Source organism: Rhipicephalus sanguineus, chromosome 8 (assembly GCF_013339695.2).
Source record: "Rhipicephalus sanguineus isolate Rsan-2018 chromosome 8, BIME_Rsan_1.4, whole genome shotgun sequence".
NCBI classification, from domain to species: domain Eukaryota; kingdom Metazoa; phylum Arthropoda; class Arachnida; order Ixodida; family Ixodidae; genus Rhipicephalus; species Rhipicephalus sanguineus.
Genome location: NC_051183.1, coordinates 12,369,809 through 12,389,581, shown reverse-complemented (window position 1 = coordinate 12,389,581; position 19,773 = coordinate 12,369,809). Strand labels below are relative to the sequence as shown.

Below are 19,773 nucleotides of genomic sequence, written 5' to 3'. Positions count from 1 at the left end.
GCGCAGACGCACATTATCGACTCTCGCAATGTCCCTTCGTGTATTTCACTGTTCTTTCTTTTATACTCTTAAACTTTTTATTTCAGAATGGGGCGCACGTTAACCACCGAAAATGCGATGCTGACGCCAAGCTTCGCAGATCGGAGATGCGAACATCTTGAATAATGTATGAGCGGTTCGGCCCGAGGCCACAGCTAATCACGATAGCGGAAGTATTCCCTTAATTCCCACGTTGAGGGGATTGGCGATGCAACTAAGCCTATCGTAGGCCGATAATGTCGCACTACAGGTCACAACAACTTCGAAACCGCTACGGAACAATTCCATGCCACCGTTCTGTGTAACTTTGTGGAGCAGATGCTCCCATTCGTCTTTTATTTTTCTTTAGTGTTTGAATTTTTTCTGATGGTACCAACTTTCCTGCCAGCTTGCTTTTCCCGATACACTACTTTTTAACCTCTAGGTCAATCCGTATCTTTTTTACGCCCATTCTCCTTCACCAATGCCTAATAACTGTTTTGAACTCTAAGCCTTTTTACATCTATCTATCTATCTATCTATCTATCTATCTATCTATCTATCTATCTATCTATCTATCTATCTATCTATCTATCTATCTATCTATCTATCTATCTATCTATCTATCTATCTATCTATCTATCTATCTATCTATCTATCTCACCCTTACGTCTACGTCAATCTTTATATGTATTCCTCATTCGTTTCGGACTACCAGCAGCGGCTTCCCCTCGCGGTTCAGGCTCGTCCTAATTATACGGCGTTGGGGATCCAGACCAAGCTTTCGGTAAACAAGGTCTTAACGTCGAAGCCCCTGGCCGTTACTGCCGTGGGCGACCTCGCACACAGGACATCTACAGCCGCCGCCGAGCGCGGGATACAGAGGTACTAAACGACTACGGAAAGCTGGCGAAGCCACGAATGGAATGAGGGAGGCCTTTGCAATGAGGCCGGGAGACCGCAGCGCGGTGGGCGGGAGAGAGTGGCGAAGCACTTGGTTAACAATTGATCCACCCCGGGGCACACGCGGAGGTTATTACAGAGGTATACGGTCGTACACAGCAATGACGCAGGCAGATGAGAAAGGAGTTTGGCGGTGAAGCCCACCGACTGGCGTTAACTGGTCGGCGGTGCTGATATCGACAGGACGCGATTAAGGTAGAAAGATAAGAGAGAGAGATAAATTATAGGAGAAATGCCGGGAAGTTAACCGAAAGATAAATATCCCGTTTACTATCGTGTACTTGGCAATGGATAAAAAGGGGTAAAAATATACAGGAGCCCTTTCCCTTATCGGCAAAATGGGAACAAGGGCGTGTGTGAGCCAGACTAACTACTTTCTTTCTTTCTTTCTTTCTTTCTTTCTTTCTTTCTTTCTTTCTTTCTTTCTTTCTTTCTTTATTTATTTATTTATTTCTTTCTTTATTTATTTATTCATTCATTCATTCATTCATTCATTCATTCATTCATTCATATGGCATTGCCCAATGCTCCCCCCTAACTGTTTCCTTCCTCGATGCCATCAATTGGACCTTCATCCACGTGCATGGCGTCGAAGCACTAATCCCTTAATCCCTTCCACCCAGTGTAGGGTAGCAAACCGGACGTTCGTCTGGCTGACCTCCGTGCCTTTCATTCCTTTCCTTCCTCCTCCTAGTTGCTGCAGACAACTTCACGGTTCTCGAACTGGCTTCACTTCACGCGTTGGCCTCGTCACGTTTTCACTGACGCAAGGCCTATCGTCAGGCGGGAGCAGCTATTGCACTTTAACCTCGCCAGGTGGCGATGCTGGCTTCACCTAGTTGCCCAATATACGCCCACTCTCGCACATTCTCACTGTCCGCCGCTCCTTTATTTTTCCTTTCTTTTTGTTTTTTGTTTTTTTTTAGTTGCCTTGAGCGATGGGAAACGATGCACTGTGCTGTGAAGCCACGGCGCGTAAGTAATTGTGAACGTTCGTACCAGCGTACGAAAACTTGGAGGACGCTTGAGCTTCGCCTTCAAGGGTAGAACGCGATAGCGTGAACGGGCACCGTGCGCATCGCCTTCTCAATTGCCAGCCTGGCTTCGGTTCTCGGTGCATGCCTCAACCGTGCGGTAAGGAAACGAACGACGGTACTCGTAACATTGGCCGTTTAAAACTATCCTAGAATGACTACTGCAAGTACAGTTGTTAAATGCCCATTACGTCATCATTATCGGTATATTGACTTAGAAGAAGACGAAGAAGATGGCTTTCGCCTTCGAGTCATTTTAGGCGAATGCATGAGGATGTGAGTTCTTTCTTCCTCCATACCAGACAAAGTGACCGACGCGTGGGCATCGCGTCAGGCGGCGCCGCAAGCAATACTTCCTCTTGCGGGGAGTTAATGGAGTTATCCCTGTCTCAAGTGGTGCAACTCCTGTTTAAGACTCGGGACAACAACTCATGCTTGCATCTAGGCATTGCAGACACAAGCATCGGCTCCATACTGAAAGTTCTAGGTCATCTATTTCGCTTAGAATTTTAGCTACCATTTCTATCCTTGGAAATGAATGTTATGAATCATGGTCATCTAACGTTTCGGAAAGAAGCGAGGTTATTTTTTTTTTACTCGCACGCTTTTCGCGAAATTCGCGTGTCTGCTGTTTCAAAACCCAAACATGCATATATTATTGAATAAGCACGTTATGTTGAACGCTAAGCACAAGTATGTATGTTGTCGGGCACTTAGACAAAATGATACGATGAATCCAATAAAAAATTCAGCACTTGTATGGCTTTAGGAACGCGTACATGTCTAACATCGAGAACGTTTCAGATAAAGCAAGGTATAGGAACGATGACACACCGGATACACGAAAACCAATATTTATTACTTTCTTCAGAAAAATTCGGGAGTCGAATGAAGCTCATTGAACTAACACAAATATTTATTACTTCATGAGAATTGAAAGTTGAACTAGTTGGTTCGTTGAGCGAGTAGCGCCCGTGTTGTGCACCTTCTTTTTTCCCTGTCCTCGTCCCTCAGTGCGCTGCTTAAATCATGAGGAATTTATTACTTTTTTCAAATAAATTCGGGAATTGAATGAGGGTCATTGAGCTCCTTTGGTATATTTCAGTGGTATGCACTATGTGGTATACATTGCTATAACTGCATTGGTATATAATGATAAATGAACAAAATATGGGCAGGAATTTCGTCATTTTTGTCTTCTGCAAACTTTTTTTTTATGAAAGCGTGCGCAAAAATGCGACATCGACTTTCGTCCGTGCGGAGATCAGCGGTCTTAGATATTATTCGAAGTACTGCTTTGCTTTATTCGTAACAATGCAGATTTATTTGCAAAGCACATTACTTGAGCCTGTTTTCCTGCGGGTAAAATGCAGTTTTGTTGCTCTAACACAAAGTTTTCATGTGAAAACAGGCAGCAGAGGGAAGTAGTTGATAATGCACGGTAATACTAACCAACAAAAAAAATAATGTTTCATCTGTCCAACCTGTTTTTCTATTGATATTCAAGTGCAAGTTTCGTGACATCTTGCCAAAAAAAGAACTTTTCATTGTCATCTCTTCCGCGCTGGAATTCGCGATTTTACAGCCGTGATTCGTTAACAAACGTGTAAGAAAAGAAGAAAAAGCTTAAAATGTAATGCATTTAAAACAGCGATACTATATCTGTTGAAGCGAAAAACTTCGTCCAACTCCGCACTTTTGTTGGAAGTAAGCGAAAGGCTATGAACGCGAGCCGCATTACAAAGCGGGGCGGTCATTTCGAGGCGTTTGTATCCGAAGCACGTATCGCGATTTAGGCGAAGAGAAAACTCCATCTCTCCTTTCCAAAATAAAGAGAGAACCAACTGTGTTCCAAGATAGTTGCGTCGATGTAAAAAAGAAAATCATTCAAGAAAAGTATTTGCACCGTACAGTCATTTCGCTTAATGGCGAAGGCTGAAGGTAAATGGTCTTGATACGCGCACGTAATTGCAGATCGTAACGGGATAAAGAAGTAAGCTTGCACTAAATTGCAAACTATGGTGCTGTCACGCAACAGGCATGAAAATTATGAAGCAGTGGCTCTTGCTGCAGTGTTGGTGTACGCTTACGTTAAGCGTTATGAATGTCGTAACTCAAGAGCTGCGCGTGGAGCGCATTCGTAAAATACGAAATAGCGTTACGGCAATGCAAGCTCATGTTCCAACTTGTTTTTTGTTTCTTTTTCTTTTCTTTTTCAGTGCGCATAAAAGAGTGAATGACATGTCGTTAATATAAATATGGCGCGTCTTGATCGCTGACGTCATTGTTAATGCAAGGGGTACTCACCCAAAAACTTTCGTCTGGCATTTTTTTTTTTTGCTGCAATATGTTGCTGGGTGCCAATTAGTCATAGCAGGGCATATCGCTTGCTGCAGTACCCGACAGATAATTAATTACAGTCAATTTATTGCAGACCAGTCTCGGTTTCGGTGCGACAGAGCTCCGAGAACGACAAACCACCGGGTGCAACTAACGACGTCTGTAGCATGTGAAACGGCACACAGAACTGTGACGCACTTCCGCGGTGCCTGCATCGCCTGTTGGCGTTCTTCTGTCTGCCACATGGGCTTCGTGGTGGTGTTGCCGTCATGTCATCGTTATTATCATCGTCTGGTGGCAACTACTTCCTTGAGGCTTCCACACTTTCCGCACGTTCACCGTGGGCACGGACTTGCCATCAGCCTGCTAGCGCAGGCGCGACAAAAGGGCAATAGTGACTGCGGCGTCATCACTGCTAGCTGCGCTAGCTCGGAGCTCGGCCGCAGTGATGGCGTCTCGGAATTTGGGGGTCACCTTCTGGTCACCCTAGATGATTTCAATGTCGTGAGGTGCGGCGTATGGTGCTGTATCGCGCTCGTGCACTTCAAAATTCATATAAATTACCTTCCAAGCTATATTCACTGTTGAGGGAGGTATACGCAAAACATGATACATGATGATATACTCAAAACAGGGCCTGTTTGATACCATAGCTTGTCTAAGGGTATGTTTATGAAAATGTTTGTGAAAGAAGCTCGCAACATATTGTGTTTGTTGGAAACGTTTTCAATGTGTAATCAGCCGAGTGACCGATCGATCAATCAATCAATCAATCAATCAATCAATCAATCAATCAATCAATCAATCAATCAATCAATCAATCAATCAATCAATCAAACTATAAATCAATCAATCAATCAGTTAATCAGTCTATCATTCGATGAATCGATCGATCACAGCTTAAAGTACACCTTGCCGAATTTGCGCTTTCAAGGCGACGATACTGCTCGCGCCATGTTGAACTCACTGCTCTCTAAATTATGCTTTCGCTGTCATGATGCCATGCTCTTCATTTCATGACGATGTGAGCCGATCTCATGCACATGACGTCATTCACTCTGCTGGTGAAGTCAAGTAAACTATTACGTGATTAGACATCACCTATGAAACACATCAGGCTTCAGACAAGAAAAAAGATCACGATTCACTGCATCTATTACGTACGCAAGAAGGAACGCGAAAGCCTTCTTCTTTATCTTTTCAGTCGACTGTATTGATTCGAAAGCTTCTGCGCCCAACGTGATTTTGCACTGCCTCTGGGATCGGAGGCATTGGAAACTTTTGTACCTCACATGGTTTTGCAGTGCCTCCAGAATCGGCCTACCTTTGAACAAGCGACGATGTCCTGTAATAATGTAATTGTTATGTGACGCCACAGATTTTTGTGACCTGTGAAGCCGTGATGACGTAAATAATGGTAATAGTTGGGGTTTAACGTCTCAAAACCACGATATGTATGACTATGAGGGACGCCGTAGTGGAGGGCTTCGGAAATTTCAACCATCTACTACACGGGTCTCAAGCTTAAGCATTTTCGCCTCCATCGAAAATGCGGCTGCCGCGGCCTTCGGGTCAGCAGTTGAGCACCATAACCACTAGACCACCGTGGCGGATACCATTATGACGTCGTAGGGTGACGTCATCACATCAGGGTGAGTTTTTACATCACTCGTGTCGACGCCGACAGTCAAATCGATGAGGCATCTAAGACTTGCGCCGTAAAAGCTTTCTATGTTGTCTTTACGGGCTATGCATTGCGGGAAAGCTAGCTCCACAATTAAGAAAAGCGCTCTCTATCGAGGATATATTTGGCTCCAAACGCCACTCTCTTCGGGTAGCTTCTACCGATTTCAATTAAGACTTCTGGAAGCTCGTACGTCTTTGGACTGTTGTCTCTGCTGCGAGTTTCAACTTGACACTTCCGGTAATTCTCTCTTTTTTTTTTGTTCGCAAGCTCCCTTGCTTCTATATTAGGAAATGCATCCGAGCCTGGGCCTCCCAACTCGACCCGAAGTCATTAGAAGCAAAGCAGCGTCTCTCGACTCTTGTGCCGTGGCTTTGGTTGGCGACTCTTGGGATCTGACGCACGCCCAATACGCGAAAAAAAGAGAGAGAAAATGCGACGCAGGACTGCAAAGCTCATTAGGAGACGTCTGTGCTCTTTCCCTTAGAGCCTGTCCTCAGAGTTCTTTTTTCTTTGACAATTTGTGTTGGTAGCTTCACCGTTTCTCTGCTGTCCTCCTAAGTCGGCACACACTCTGTCCTAGCAAATCTGTGCAACGTTCTGTTCTACACACAAAGAATGTGTAGAGACAATCACTTGCAGTCGCTCTTTAGCTCACCTTGACGACAGACCGATGACGGCAGTGTAACTATTTTAGAATTTCCTCCTAGGAAATCATAGGGTATGAACTCGACGAAGGTACTGCTAAAATTCTTGAAGGCTTGCACGGAAGGCTTGCACGGTCGGTTATAGACAAATATTTGTATTGTGACTGAAAGGACTGTGACTTTATGTGTGCTCAGCCATCTTTCTTACTCTCCACCTCTAACTTTCAAACTCCCCTATTTATTTCCCCAGTCAAGAGTAGCATACCAGTTTTTCTAGACTCTCTCCTGTTCCTTCCTTCCAAGCAATGTTTGGCATCAGCTAATAGTCGTTGCAAACTGACAAACGTTGAGAAAAACCGCTAGTTGGGGGGGGGGGGGGGGGTTAAAAGAAATCAAAGGAGCAGGAGGATAACGTGGGGAGGTTATCTTATCTCATTACGGACCATCCTGTGCTGGGTTAAGGGTTCCGAAGAATAGATGGATGATATGAAGGGAAAAGAGAGAAGAGATAAGATGAGACAAAGAAAAAGTTCGCGCGCAAGCACGACGCAATGCGCTACGGCTACCAAAGTTTGTCACACAGTCCAAAAGTCATTAAGTATCAGGACAACGGGCTTAAGGCCTGCAGAGTCGAGATCTGTCTGGATTAGTGTCCCAGGATTATCTCCTCCGCCAAAAAAGTGGTTCTAAAAACGCACATTAAAAAAAAACGCCCGGCCTGCGCTGAAACCGCAGCACAGTCACAGCAAAAGCTGGAAGAGCGGCGTTTCTAGAGCCCGTTAAGCTCTCTTGGGGCTACAATACAAGTACACTAGAAAGGTACCCACTACGCCATAAATCACAATTTTTGTGAAGTTGGGAAGCACCTACTAAGCCATTATTCGTCATTCTGCGGAGAAGCGAGGCACCAGCTACACGTCTGTAAGGCATTATGTGCACTTTGTTGACGCGACGACTGATGACGATGAAGAATTATGCCTCAGCCCTTTGTAATGGGTTGGAATCTTTAAACGGCCCACCAGTTATGTAATTTGCACTAGGGGGACGCCCGGTCGCTATTTCCCTCTCCCGTCATGCTGTATAACATACGTCGACGTGGGAGAGAGACGGGGGGGGGGGGGGGGGGGCGAAGAACTTTACTGAGACCCCGAGGAAATGGATCATGCGCTTATGGGCTTCCTTGGCAACCAATACAAGTGCACTTGCGAGGAACCCGCTACGCTATAAATCATTGTAATTTTTTAGAAGTAGGGCACCAGGCACTGTGCCATTTTTCGTCATTCTACGGAGAGCGTTGGTACCTGCTAAACGCATGTAAGGCATTATGCGCACTTTGTTGATGCTGTGCCTGATGACGAAGAAGAATTATGGCAGAGTCCTTTGTAATGGGTTGGATGCATTCAACAACCTACTCGTTGCGCAATTCGCATTGTGTGACGCCTGGTTACAGAATTAGCAGGGACAGTTGGGCGAGTTGGTTGAAGTTCATCTTTAAAAGGCGCGAAAAAAACCACAACGGACAGGTAGGAAGGAGACAGGACGACGCGCTTCTAGCAACTGAAGCTTTAATCAAAAAGCGAAAGAAGATATACACACACATTACAAAAACAAGAAAAAGAACCAGACCACCGCAGAATGAATATGCATATAAAAGATAAAACACCGGGCACGTTTTTTGTCACCAGCTCAAGTAATATCAAGGTAATCTACCTCTCGGCTTAATAGCGCTACGGACGGACAACTTATGCAAGAAACACCCGATTTAGAAATATAGGCGGCTTCCACAATTTCACGAGTCCTTTGAACTCGGTTCGAAAACAAAATAGCTGCTTCTTTAAACAAAGGAAGACACCCACAAGCATGACAATGCGCAGATAAGTGTGAAAGCTTGTCGGTCTTCAACGACCTTTCATGTTCACGCAAGCGTATGTTTATACACCGTCCAGTTTGTCCTATGTATGTCCGTTTGCAAGTTGTAGGTATGTTATATACTACGCCAACGCGGCAGGGCACATAGGTATTCACATGTTTTACACGGCAACGACCGTATTCAGAGCATCTCCTATCAACCATCCTCTCCACAGCAGGGCAAACACGCGAGAGCTTGTTAGGCGCACTGAAAACAACGTCAACATCATAACGCTTCGCATCCTTTTTTAACCGGTGCGCGGTCTTGTGCATATAAGGCACAACTGCGACCTTCGCCTTTTCCGCCTTGTTACTGTGAGGCACTGAAGTGTACCCCGATTTAACCCATCTGACAAGCTCATTGTGCCATCCTACAAAGAGCTCGTTGTGCCATCCTACAAAGGTTGCTTTGAGGTAAAAAGACAACAGCTCCAAGAACCCTCCCAATGAAACACCGCAACTTGTTCGAAACGTCAATTCATCGTTTCCCTGTGTGATGCATAGTTTGACACTTTCCATCAGCTTGTCATGCGGAAGCGAGTAAAAAACATCCTCAATATCAATGCTAAAGCCATAACACATGCCGGGGTTATCGTTTTTTAAGTGCTCAACAACTGCTTCAGAATTAGGCACACGAAACGGGTCCTGAATGGTCAACGAGGAAAGATGGCGCTGCAGATAACCAGAGACGGCGTGTTGCCAGGTGCCCCTTTCAGACACAATAGCTCGAAAAGGCTTATCCGCTTTGTGGGTTTTAACCGAGAAGAAAATTTCAAGGTGTAGGCCTTTTGAGCTCTTCACAGCCGACGAAAGGCGGCTAAGATTAAGTTCGTCTAAAAGCTCACGCGCGCGTTCCTTAACTTTCTCTTCTTTTACCGTCACGCGTTTAAAATTCTTATCCAGCGCGTCTAAACCCTTCTTTAAAAAAAGGGCTTCCGGTAAAACAACGAAGAAACCTTCCTTGTCAGAAGTTAACACACGCAGGTTATTTGATGCCAAGTAGCTGACAACAGGTTTCAAGCACCCCGCGTTGCGAGGCCTGCCCTCAGTTTGTGCGAGAACGTCCGTGCACTCCTCCACGCATCGCGATCGCACGTCCTCCGAGACTAAGCGGGAAATGGACGAACACAGGGACACTTTTTCCGCCCTATTAAGGGTCGGCTCAAAAGCATACTTGGGACCCAACTGCAGCACATGCCTGTGAACGTCCGGAAGTCGAGCATCGCCGAGGGTGAGGACAGAATCATGTCAAAATCATGTCCTCATCTCAAAATCATGTCCTCATTCTGTTAGTGCTAGCTTTTCTCTACAGATCAGCAGGCTAAAAGCAGCAGGGTTCCCTGATAACCTGTTGGGCTCTACCTGCGAGAAGCTTGTCAGATGGGTTCAATCGGGGTACACTTCAGTGCCTCACAGTAACAAGGCGGAAAAGGCGAAGGTCGCAGTTGTGCCTTATATGCACAAGACCGCGCACCGGTTAAAAAAGGATGCGAAGCGTTATGATGTTGACGTTGTTTTCAGTGCGCCTAACAAGCTCTCGCGTGTTTGCCCTGCTGTGGAGAGGATGGTTGATAGGAGATGCTCTGAATACGGTCGTTGCCGTGTAAAACATGTGAATACCTATGTGCCCTGCCGCGTTGGCGTAGTATATAACATACCTACAACTTGCAAACGGACATACATAGGACAAACTGGACGGTGTATAAACATACGCTTGCGTGAACATGAAAGGTCGTTGAAGACCGACAAGCTTTCACACTTATCTGCGCATTGTCATGCTTGTGGGTGTCTTCCTTTGTTTAAAGAAGCAGCTATTTTGTTTTCGAACCGAGTTCAAAGGACTCGTGAAATTGTGGAAGCCGCCTATATTTCTAAATCGGGTGTTTCTTGCATAAGTTGTCCGTCCGTAGCGCTATTAAGCCGAGAGGTAGATTACCTTGATATTACTTGAGCTGGTGACAAAAAACGTGCCCGGTGTTTTATCTTTTATATGCATATTCATTCTGCGGTGGTCTGGTTCTTTTTCTTGTTTTTGTAATGTGTGTGTATATCTTCTTTCGCTTTTTGATTAAAGCTTCAGTTGCTAGAAGCGCGTCGTCCTGTCTCCTTCCTACCTGTCCGTTGTGGTTTTTTTCGCGCCTTTTAAAGATGAGCCTGGTTACAGAATTCACGTTGTGCGACGCTTGGTACTTATTTTACTCTTCTACCACGCTATATTGCATATGCTAATGTGGTTCCTTCTCGACATGAAGCCTGTATAGGACCTTTTTGCAAAGCAGTTTCAAGCACCGGCATGGCTCAGAGGTTGAATACTGGGCCTCCCACGCAGAGGACCCAGGTTCGAACCTCGTTCCATCCTGCAATTTTTTTCTTATTTAGATTTTTTTTTTCTTATTTCGAGCGATACTGGTTACGGACACCGGCGGCGGCGGCGGCGGCAGCGGCGGTGGCGGCGGACAACTACGGCGCCAAAAACGGCCGGTGAAATGATCTCATAACAGCTTTCGCTGTAAAAGGGAACACGCAAGTTGAAGGGATGGACAACGGCAGTGTACTCAGGACAAAAACATTTTATTAAATCTGCAATACTGACTCAAGGCAGTAGAGGCGATGGGAACAACCTTCAAATTGTAAAGTTGTGGGTTCGGATGCCACCAACGGAAGGATGCCTTTTACAGGGAAAGCTGTTATGAGATCATTTCAACGGCCGTTTTTGGTGGCGTAGTTGTCCGCCGCCGCCGCCGGTGTCCGTAACCACTATCGCTCGAAATAAGAAAAAAAAACGAAGAAAAATTTCCAGGATGGAACGGGGTTCGAACCTGGGTCCTCTGCGTGGGAGCCCAGTGTTGTACCTCAAGAGCCATGCCGGTTTTTTTTTTCTTTCATGGTATTTATCACACTTAGTATTACAGTGCCCAATAATAGCACAAATAAAGCAAGCAAAAGTACAATCACATAGCGACAATATGCGCTCAAGCGTTACTAAGTGCACACTCGATGGCTAACACAACGTGCAGTAGAATGGTGAGAGTTCTTCAGTGCTTGGAACTGCCTTGCAAAACGACGCTATACAGGCCTCATGTCCAGAAGGAACCACATTAACATATGTAATTTAGTGTGGTAGAAGAGTGAACTAACAATCACGCACCAGACAACGCGAATTCTGTAACCAGGCGTCACACAATGCGAATTGCGCAACGAGTGGGCTGTTGGATGCTTCCAACCCACTACAAGGCGCTCTGCAATAATTCTTCATCGTCATCAGGCACAACACCAACAAAGTGCGCATGATGCCTTACATGTTTTTAGCGGGTACCACGGCTCTCCGTTGAATGACGAAAAATGGCATAGTGGCTGCTACCCTACTTCACAGAAATTATGATTTATAGCCTAGTGGGTTCCTCGCAAGTGCACTTGCATTGGTTGCCAAGGAAGTCCATGAGCCCATCATCCATTTTCTCAGGGTCTCAACAAAGTTCTTCCCCCTTCTCTCTGTCTCTCTTTCTCACGTCAATGTATGTTATATTGCATGGTGGGAGAGTTAAATAGCGACCGGGCGTCACACAATGCGAATTACGTAACTGGTGAGCCGTTTAAAGCTTCCAGCCCATTACAAAGAGCTGAGCCACAATTCTTCATCGTCATCAGTCGTCACGTAAGCATTTCCATTTCACAGAAATTATGATGATTTATAGCCTAGTGGGTTCCTCGCAAGTGCACTTGCATTGGTTGCCAAGGAAGTCCATGAGCCCATCATCCATTTCCTCAGGGTCTCAATAAAGTTCTTCCCCCTTCTCTCTGTCTCTCTTTCTCACGTCAATGTATGTTATATTTGTAGAGAAGCATTGGAACCTTGTAATGGGCCGTCCTCTCCAGCGCCTTCTAGTGGGTCGCCCTCTTCGCCTCTTCTCGGAGAGCACGCCCCTCGTCTGCGCTCCGTCGTGACTGTTGTGCATCGTCGCCGTCAATCCAGCCGTCAATAAACGCCTTTACAAAGTGGTGGAGAGTGCTGTACCGTCATCACAACTTCGGTCTCCATTCGATGCCCCTGGAGCTCCGATCCCGTACTGTGCCATCTACCATGCCGCAGGACGCCGCTCTGCAAACGCCGCCTCCTGCCCCGACCGCTTGTCCCGGTGTCCCCCGTATCCGCGACCCTCCTGTTTTCACCGGCGCGGATGGCACTGACGTGGAGGACTGGCTCGCCATTTACGAACGGGTGAGTGTTCCCAATAAATGGGACGAAGCAGGCAAGCTGACCAACTTGGTTTTCTACCTCGCGGGTGGGGCTGGCATGTGGTACAACAACCATGCATCCGATTTCCCGACGTGGTCCGATTTCAAGACCGCCATCGTCAACGTGTTTGGCCGCCCTGCCGTTCGTAAGCTTCAAGCCGAACAGCTCTTACGTGAACGAGCTCAGCAGGCAGGGGAATCGTTCACGAGCTACATCGAAGACATCCTTGACCTGTGCAAGAAAGCCGACGCGAGCATGTCGGAGTCTGACAGAATCAGGAATGTTCTGAAAGGCATCGACGACGATGCCTTCACCATGCTGCTGGCCAAAAACCCTCGCACAGTGGCAGAGGTCATTACCCTGTGCCAAAGCTACGAGGAGCTGCGCCGGCAGCGCTTGATGACCCGTCGACCGCCATCACGCGATGCTGATCTCGCAGGCTTGTCGGCAATTCCTGACCACTCCACCTTGCTCGCCGAAATCAAGTCGTTCGTGCGTGAGGAAATTGCCCGCCAGGTCTCTCTTCTGGCTTTCACTCCACCGCAGCATGTTGACCAGCCGCCAACTACACTTGTGCCTCCTCTCCGCCGAGCGATTCAGCAAGAAATCGCGGAGGTCATTCCCGAATACCACCAGCCGCCTCTAGTGCCTGCACCACTAAGCTACGCGCAAGCTGTAGCCAGGCCGCCCCCAGCGATTCCTGTGGCTGGCCCGCGGAGTTACGCCGAAGCCGTCGTCGGACCACAGGCCTTCGACGCGGCTGTGCCGCCTACATACGTCGACGTCGTCCCCAGGCCCCGACTGCTGCCCACAATGCACCCATATCAGCAGCCGCCTCGTCCATCCCGTTCTGCGACATGGATGGGACCCGCGAACCACTGGCGCACTTCCGACAACCGCCCCATTTGCTTTGCGTGCGGTTGCGCCGGTCACGTCGCACGCTACTGCAATCGCGTGCAGCCGCCTCGGGTCGCATCAGCCCTCCCCAGCCAATCAAGCCGACCTTATTATGACCAAGCGCCGCCTATGTCACCGACGTCCCGCGCCGCAACATCTACCCGCCGGTCACCGTCTCCACGACGTCGCTCACTGTCGCCCATGCGGCCACGTCCGGTCTCACGTGACCAGGAAAACTAGTCGTCGCAGTCCGCGAGGCAAGGGCTGCGACGCTATCGAACTGCGAAAGCCCTCAGCGAAGCCCCTCGAACGTGATTGACGTGTTTGTGGACAGTGTTCGCGCGTCCGCCCTTATCGACACTGGAGCCGCCGTATCCGTTATGGACGCCAAGTTTAGCCGACTACTGCGAAAAGTGACGACGCCGCTTTCGGGGCTCTCCCTCCGTACAGCCAGCGCCCAAAGTATTCACCCAACAGCGGTGTGCACAGCTCGCGTCATTATTCAGGATGCTATGTACGCCGTCGAATTGATCATAATTCCTGCCTGCTCTCACGACGTCATCCTAGGATGGGATTTTCTCTCCCGCCACGACGCCGTCATTCATTGCGCACCAGCCGAAATAGAGCTCTCACCATTCTCTGAATTGGCGCCGGCAGACAGTCCATCGGCTGCGGGCAAGGTACTTGTCAAAGACGACACCAAGGTGCCTGCAAACTCGTCGACGGCGGTGTCAGTGTACTGCGCCAGTCTCTCCGACACCGTTGCACTTCTCTCGCCATCTGACCGTGTTTGCACCAGGAAAGGCATGCTGGTGCCTTTCGCGACCGTGCAAGTCACTCAGGGCAGTACGTCAATTTTTGTTATCAACCCATCTCCGTACAGTGTTATGTTGGTCCGAGGGGAATGTCTCGGCAGCGTGGAACCCCTCGAAGACGCACAAGTTATGGACGAGCCAGATGAAATGCACTGCCACAGTTCCATTACGCTCAGCGCTGTTTCGACGTCTGGTTCATCACCCGCTGATGTCTTTGGTTCCTCCTGGTTCCTCCATTGCTGACGACCTTACACCGGTCCAGCGTTCCCAGCTTCTGGGCCTGTTGGACGAATTTCGCTCTTCTTTCGATGTCGCTCAAACTTCTCTCGGCCGCACTTCCGCCGTTACGCATCGCATCGACACTGGCGCCCAACCACCACCGCGGCAACGTCCATATCGCGTATCTCCCACAGAACGCCGTGTAATCAACGAGCAAGTCGACGACATGCTTCGACGAGATGTTATTCGACCTTCTAACAGCCCCTGGGCGTCTCCTGTCGTTCTTGTTGCGAAGAAGGACGGTTCTGTGCGGTTCTGTGTGGACTACCGACGACTTAACAAGATCACTCGTAAGGACGTGTATCCACTACCGCGAATAGACGACGCGATTGACAGCCTGCAAGGAGCAGAACTCTTTTCATCTCTCGATTTGCGCTCAGGGTACTGGCAAGTACCCATGGCTGATGACGCTCGACCGAAGACCGCCTTTGTCACGCCCGACGGCTTGTACGAATTCAACGTCATGCCATTTGGGCTGTGTAATGCGCCCGCCACCTTTGAGCGCATGATGGATACCGTTCTGCGCAACCTGAAATGGCACACATGCTTGTGCTACCTCGACGACGTCGTTGTTTTCGCTCCGGACTTCTCCACGCATCTTAACGCCTGCGGCATGTTTTGACGCGTTTGAGCGACGTCGGTCTACAACTGAATCTAAAGAAGTGCCGATTTGCAGCACGGCAGCTGACAATACTCGGTTACGTCGTGTCCAAGGACGGTATCCTTCCCGGTCCAGCCAAGCTTCCGGCCGTGACCGAGTTCCCCAAACCTACGTCCGTCAAAGAACTGCGCAGTTTCGTAGGACTGTGTTCCTACTTTCGGCGCTTCATTCGAAACTTCGCGACCGTCATATTGCCGCTGACGAAGCTCCTCGGAAGTAACGGGTCCCTCAATTCATGGTCGTCAGAGTGCGACGACGCTTTCGCGAAGCTCCGTCGTCTGTTGACGTCGCCTCCCATACTACGCCACTACGACCCTACGGCCCCTACAGAGGTACACACAGACGCCAGCGGTGTTGGCCTTGGCGCTGTCCTTGCGCAGCGCAAACCAGGGTTCCCTGAATATGTCGTGGCATATGCAAGTCGTACGCTCACCAAAGCCGAGATCAATTACACCGTCACCGAAAAGGAATGCCTAGCGATCATCTGGGCCCTTACGAAGCTCCACCTTATTTGTGTGGTCGCCCATTTGATGTCATCACCGACCACCATGCACTCTGCTGGTTGTCATCATTGAAGGATCCATCAGGCCGCCTCGCCCGCTGGGCACTTCGCCTACAGGACTACGATATCCGCGTGCTGTACCGCAACGGACGCCAGCATGCCGACGCCGACGCACTCTCGAGCTCCCCCTTGCCTGACGACAATACCCACAGCTCAATGTCTCACAATGCTGTTTCTTCCATCGACGTTCACACTATCGCTACCGAACAGCGCAAGGATCAATGGATCGCTTCACTGCTAGACTTGCTCACTGATCCTTCGGCAACACCATCCACTCGCGCGTTGCGTCGTCAAGCCCACCATTTCGCCATTCGCGACGACCTCCTCCACCGACGCAATTACAACGCCGACGGCCGCCAGTGGCTACTAGTAATACCCCGCAGTCTGCGTTCTGAAATATGTGAATCGTTCCACGCTGATCCGCAGTGTGCACACTCTGGGGTATCGAAAACATACCACCGCATTCGCCAACGGTACTTTTGGCGAGGCATGTACCGCTACGTGCAGAAGTTCGTTCGCTCCTGCATCGATTGTCAGCGCCGCAAAACTTCAACGCACCAGTCACCAGCAGGTCTGCAGCCTTTACCTTGCCCTGACCGGCCGTTTGGGCGCGTTGGCATCGACTTGTATGGGCCACTCCCTCTGACTTCGGCTGGTAACCGCTGGGCCATCGTCGCTGTAGACCACCTTACGCGATACGCCGAAACCGCCGCCCTCCCAGCGGCTACAGCGCGCGATGTAGCCTCCTTTCTGCTCCGCCGGTTCATGCTGCGCCACGGTCCACCCCAGGAGCTGCTCAGCGATCGAGGCCGTGTCTTCCTGTCGGAAGTCGTCGAAGCCATCCTCAAAGAGTGCAACGTTGTTCACCGCAAAACTACTGCTTACCACCCGCAGACGAATGGGCTCACGGAACGCTTTAACCGCACGCTCGGCGACATGCTTTCGATGTATGTCGCCGCCGATCACACAAATTGGGATTCCATTCTACCTTTCGTCACCTACGCCTACAATACCGCCCCTCAAAGCACCACTGGTTTCTCACCATTTTTCCTATTGTACGGCAGGCACCCGTCGCACACAATCGACACAATCCTTCCATACAAGCCGGACCGATCTGAGTGTGCGCCTATTTCTGCCACAGCTAGACTTGCTGAGGAGTGTCGCGAGCTTGCGAAGACCTTTACTACGCAGGACCAAGAGCGGCAGAAAAGCATTCGCGGTGAGACCAACACTTCTGCACCCACGTTCCTACCTGGAGCACTCGTATGGCTTTCTGTCCCTACCACTGCAACTGGCCTCTCTTCCAAACTGCTGCCCAAATACGAAGGCCCCTACCGTGTCGTCGAACGCACATCCCCGGTCAACTACCTGATTGAACCCATCGACCCATCTTCCGACATGCGCCGTCGAGGGCGCGACATTGTCAACGTGGAGCGCCTCAAGCCCTACCATGACTCGCTCATAGTGACCAGCTGCTAGGTCGCCAGACGGCTCCCTTTTCGTACCCGGGGTAATTGTAGAGAAGCATTGGAACCTTGTAATGAGCCGTCCTCTCCAGTGCCTTCTAGTGGGTCGCCCTCTTCGCCTCTTCTCGGAGAGCACGCCCCTCGTGCTCGTGCTCGTGAGAGTCTGCGCTCCGTCGTGACTGTTGTGCATCGTCGCCGTCAATCCAGCCGTCAATAAACGCCTTTACATATTGCATGGTGGGAGAGTTAAATAGCGACCGGGCGTCACACAATGCGAATTACGTAACTGGTGAGCCGTTTAAACCTTCCAACCCATTACAAAGGGCTGAGCCACAATTCTTCATCGCCATCAGTCGTCACGTAAAAGTGCACATAATGCCTTACATATGTGTAGCTGGAACCTCGCTTCTGCGCACAATGACGAATAATCGCGTTGTAGGTGCTTCCCAATTTCACAAATATTGTGATTTATGCCGTAGTGGGGACCTTGCTAGTGTACTTGTATTAGTAGCCCCAAGAGAGTTTACAACGGGCTCTAGAAATGCCGCTCTTCCAGCTTTCGCTGTGACTGCGCTGAGCTTTCCGCGCAGGCCTGGCATTTTATTTTTTTTCCCACTTTTATTCATTTCAATTTAAGTCAAGAAAGGGAAAATAGACAACCACCCATTTGTAGCACGAAGCCACAATGAAAACCATACGGATTTCTCAGAAATAAAGCCTCTTAGTTGCCGAAAAATTCGTCCTGGTCCGGGGATCGAACCCGGGACCAACGCCTTTCCAGGGCGGTCGCTCTACCAATTGAGCTAACCAGGAAGCTAGCAATTGGCAGCGCGAGGGCGAATTCATCGACAACTCGAAGCAACTGGACACATATTGCAAATCAGTTCTGCGGAATCCCGCAAGGTGGCGGAAGGGTTAAGAAAGGGAAATGGACGGTTGTCAAATGGGTGGTTGTCTATTTTCCCTTTCTTAAACCTTCCGCCACCTTGCGGGATTCCGCAGAACTGATTTGCAATTTAAGTCACATTCACTACACTGCAGTTAAAAAACAAATAATGTCTTCTATCCCTTGGCATAATTATCTGTTGGTTTCTGTGGATGCTTCAGACAAAATACTAAGTTATTTATTGGTTTGCTGTAGCGTGCCAGCGATACACAAAAAACACGCACAACAAAAAAGTAGTTAATAAAAAATTCTTCGAGGACACCATATTTTTCACTCGGCGACTCCGGCTGTACTTTTCAGAGAGCTGCACGCAAGATCAGACGCAGCGGCTGCGACTCGAGGCGCAAGAAAAATCTTTCCGGATCTTGCGCAGGGACTCGTCTTTTCTTTTATTTCAATTTATATTTTATTTAGTCCTCTCACACGCCAACTTCTCGGAAGACAGCTCTCGAAAGAATGAGGAAATTTAATTTGTCGACGAACAGGGGAGCCCACGCTCACTTGCACACGCGGAATGAGATGAAAATAAAACAAAAACGAAAAACAACTTTTCTTCAGAGTACGCAGCGCGGCTCTAATGTACTGTAAATTAGCTCCCGGCACTCTGGCGCTTCAAGTTCGTCTGATGCAAGTTCCTTACGAGCCTGTTTAAACAGACATCATTTTTAACAACGCTAGCGGGCCCGAATAAAGTCTGAACTTATGTCAGGACATTACCACGACGCGCGTTCGTTTAATTTAACTCACCGTGATAATGCGAGCAAATCGCTCTTCATCATTGTCTTCTTTGTTTAAGCATTGCGTCATTCCACGTGGTACAGTTCTAACTGAAGGATGGGCCGTGAAAAAAATGGCGCTCAGAAGCCTGGCGAATGTGCTGAACTTTTCCGTGCCTGCGTTTCTGCGTGTAGGTAGAGTTAATTAATTCTCGTCTTTGTGCTTTCACCTAGAAGTTAACGTAGTTTGCATAGTTAATCAACTCGGCTCTTCATCGCTGCAGTAGCGTTGTGATCAAAGTCTTAATGGAAAGTTTCAAATTATCTTGGAGATGTGTGTGGCTTCCTCAACTGTACATTAGATTCTGGGTAGCTCGAAGGATATACTGTTGGGAGAGTTTTTTTCGCGCTATTTGTTTCCAGAATTCTGGTTAGGCGGGGCATTTCAACCAGTGGCTCTGCCGTCTAATATGCCTTCAGCGCGTGCCGTAAAAAAGTGTGTGTGTGTGTGTGTGTGTGTGTGTGTGTGTGTGTGTGTGTGTGTGTGTGTGTGTGTGTGTGTGTGTGTGTGTGTGTGTGTGTGTGTGTGTGTGTGTGTGT

General features: G+C 48.6%; 1 protein-coding gene and 1 non-coding gene across 2 annotated transcripts in view; one reads left to right on the top strand and one right to left on the bottom strand.

Moving 5' to 3' along the window:
- The window catches only part of LOC119401392 (neuroendocrine convertase 2), a 217,959-nt gene that overhangs the window by 132,600 nt on the left and 65,586 nt on the right, over window positions 1-19,773 (top strand). The gene's annotated exons all lie outside the window — the stretch shown is intronic.
- Trnas-gga (transfer RNA serine (anticodon GGA)) lies at window positions 18,251-18,324 on the bottom strand. Its single transcript has one exon. It is a non-coding gene; the product is annotated as a tRNA-Ser (tRNA).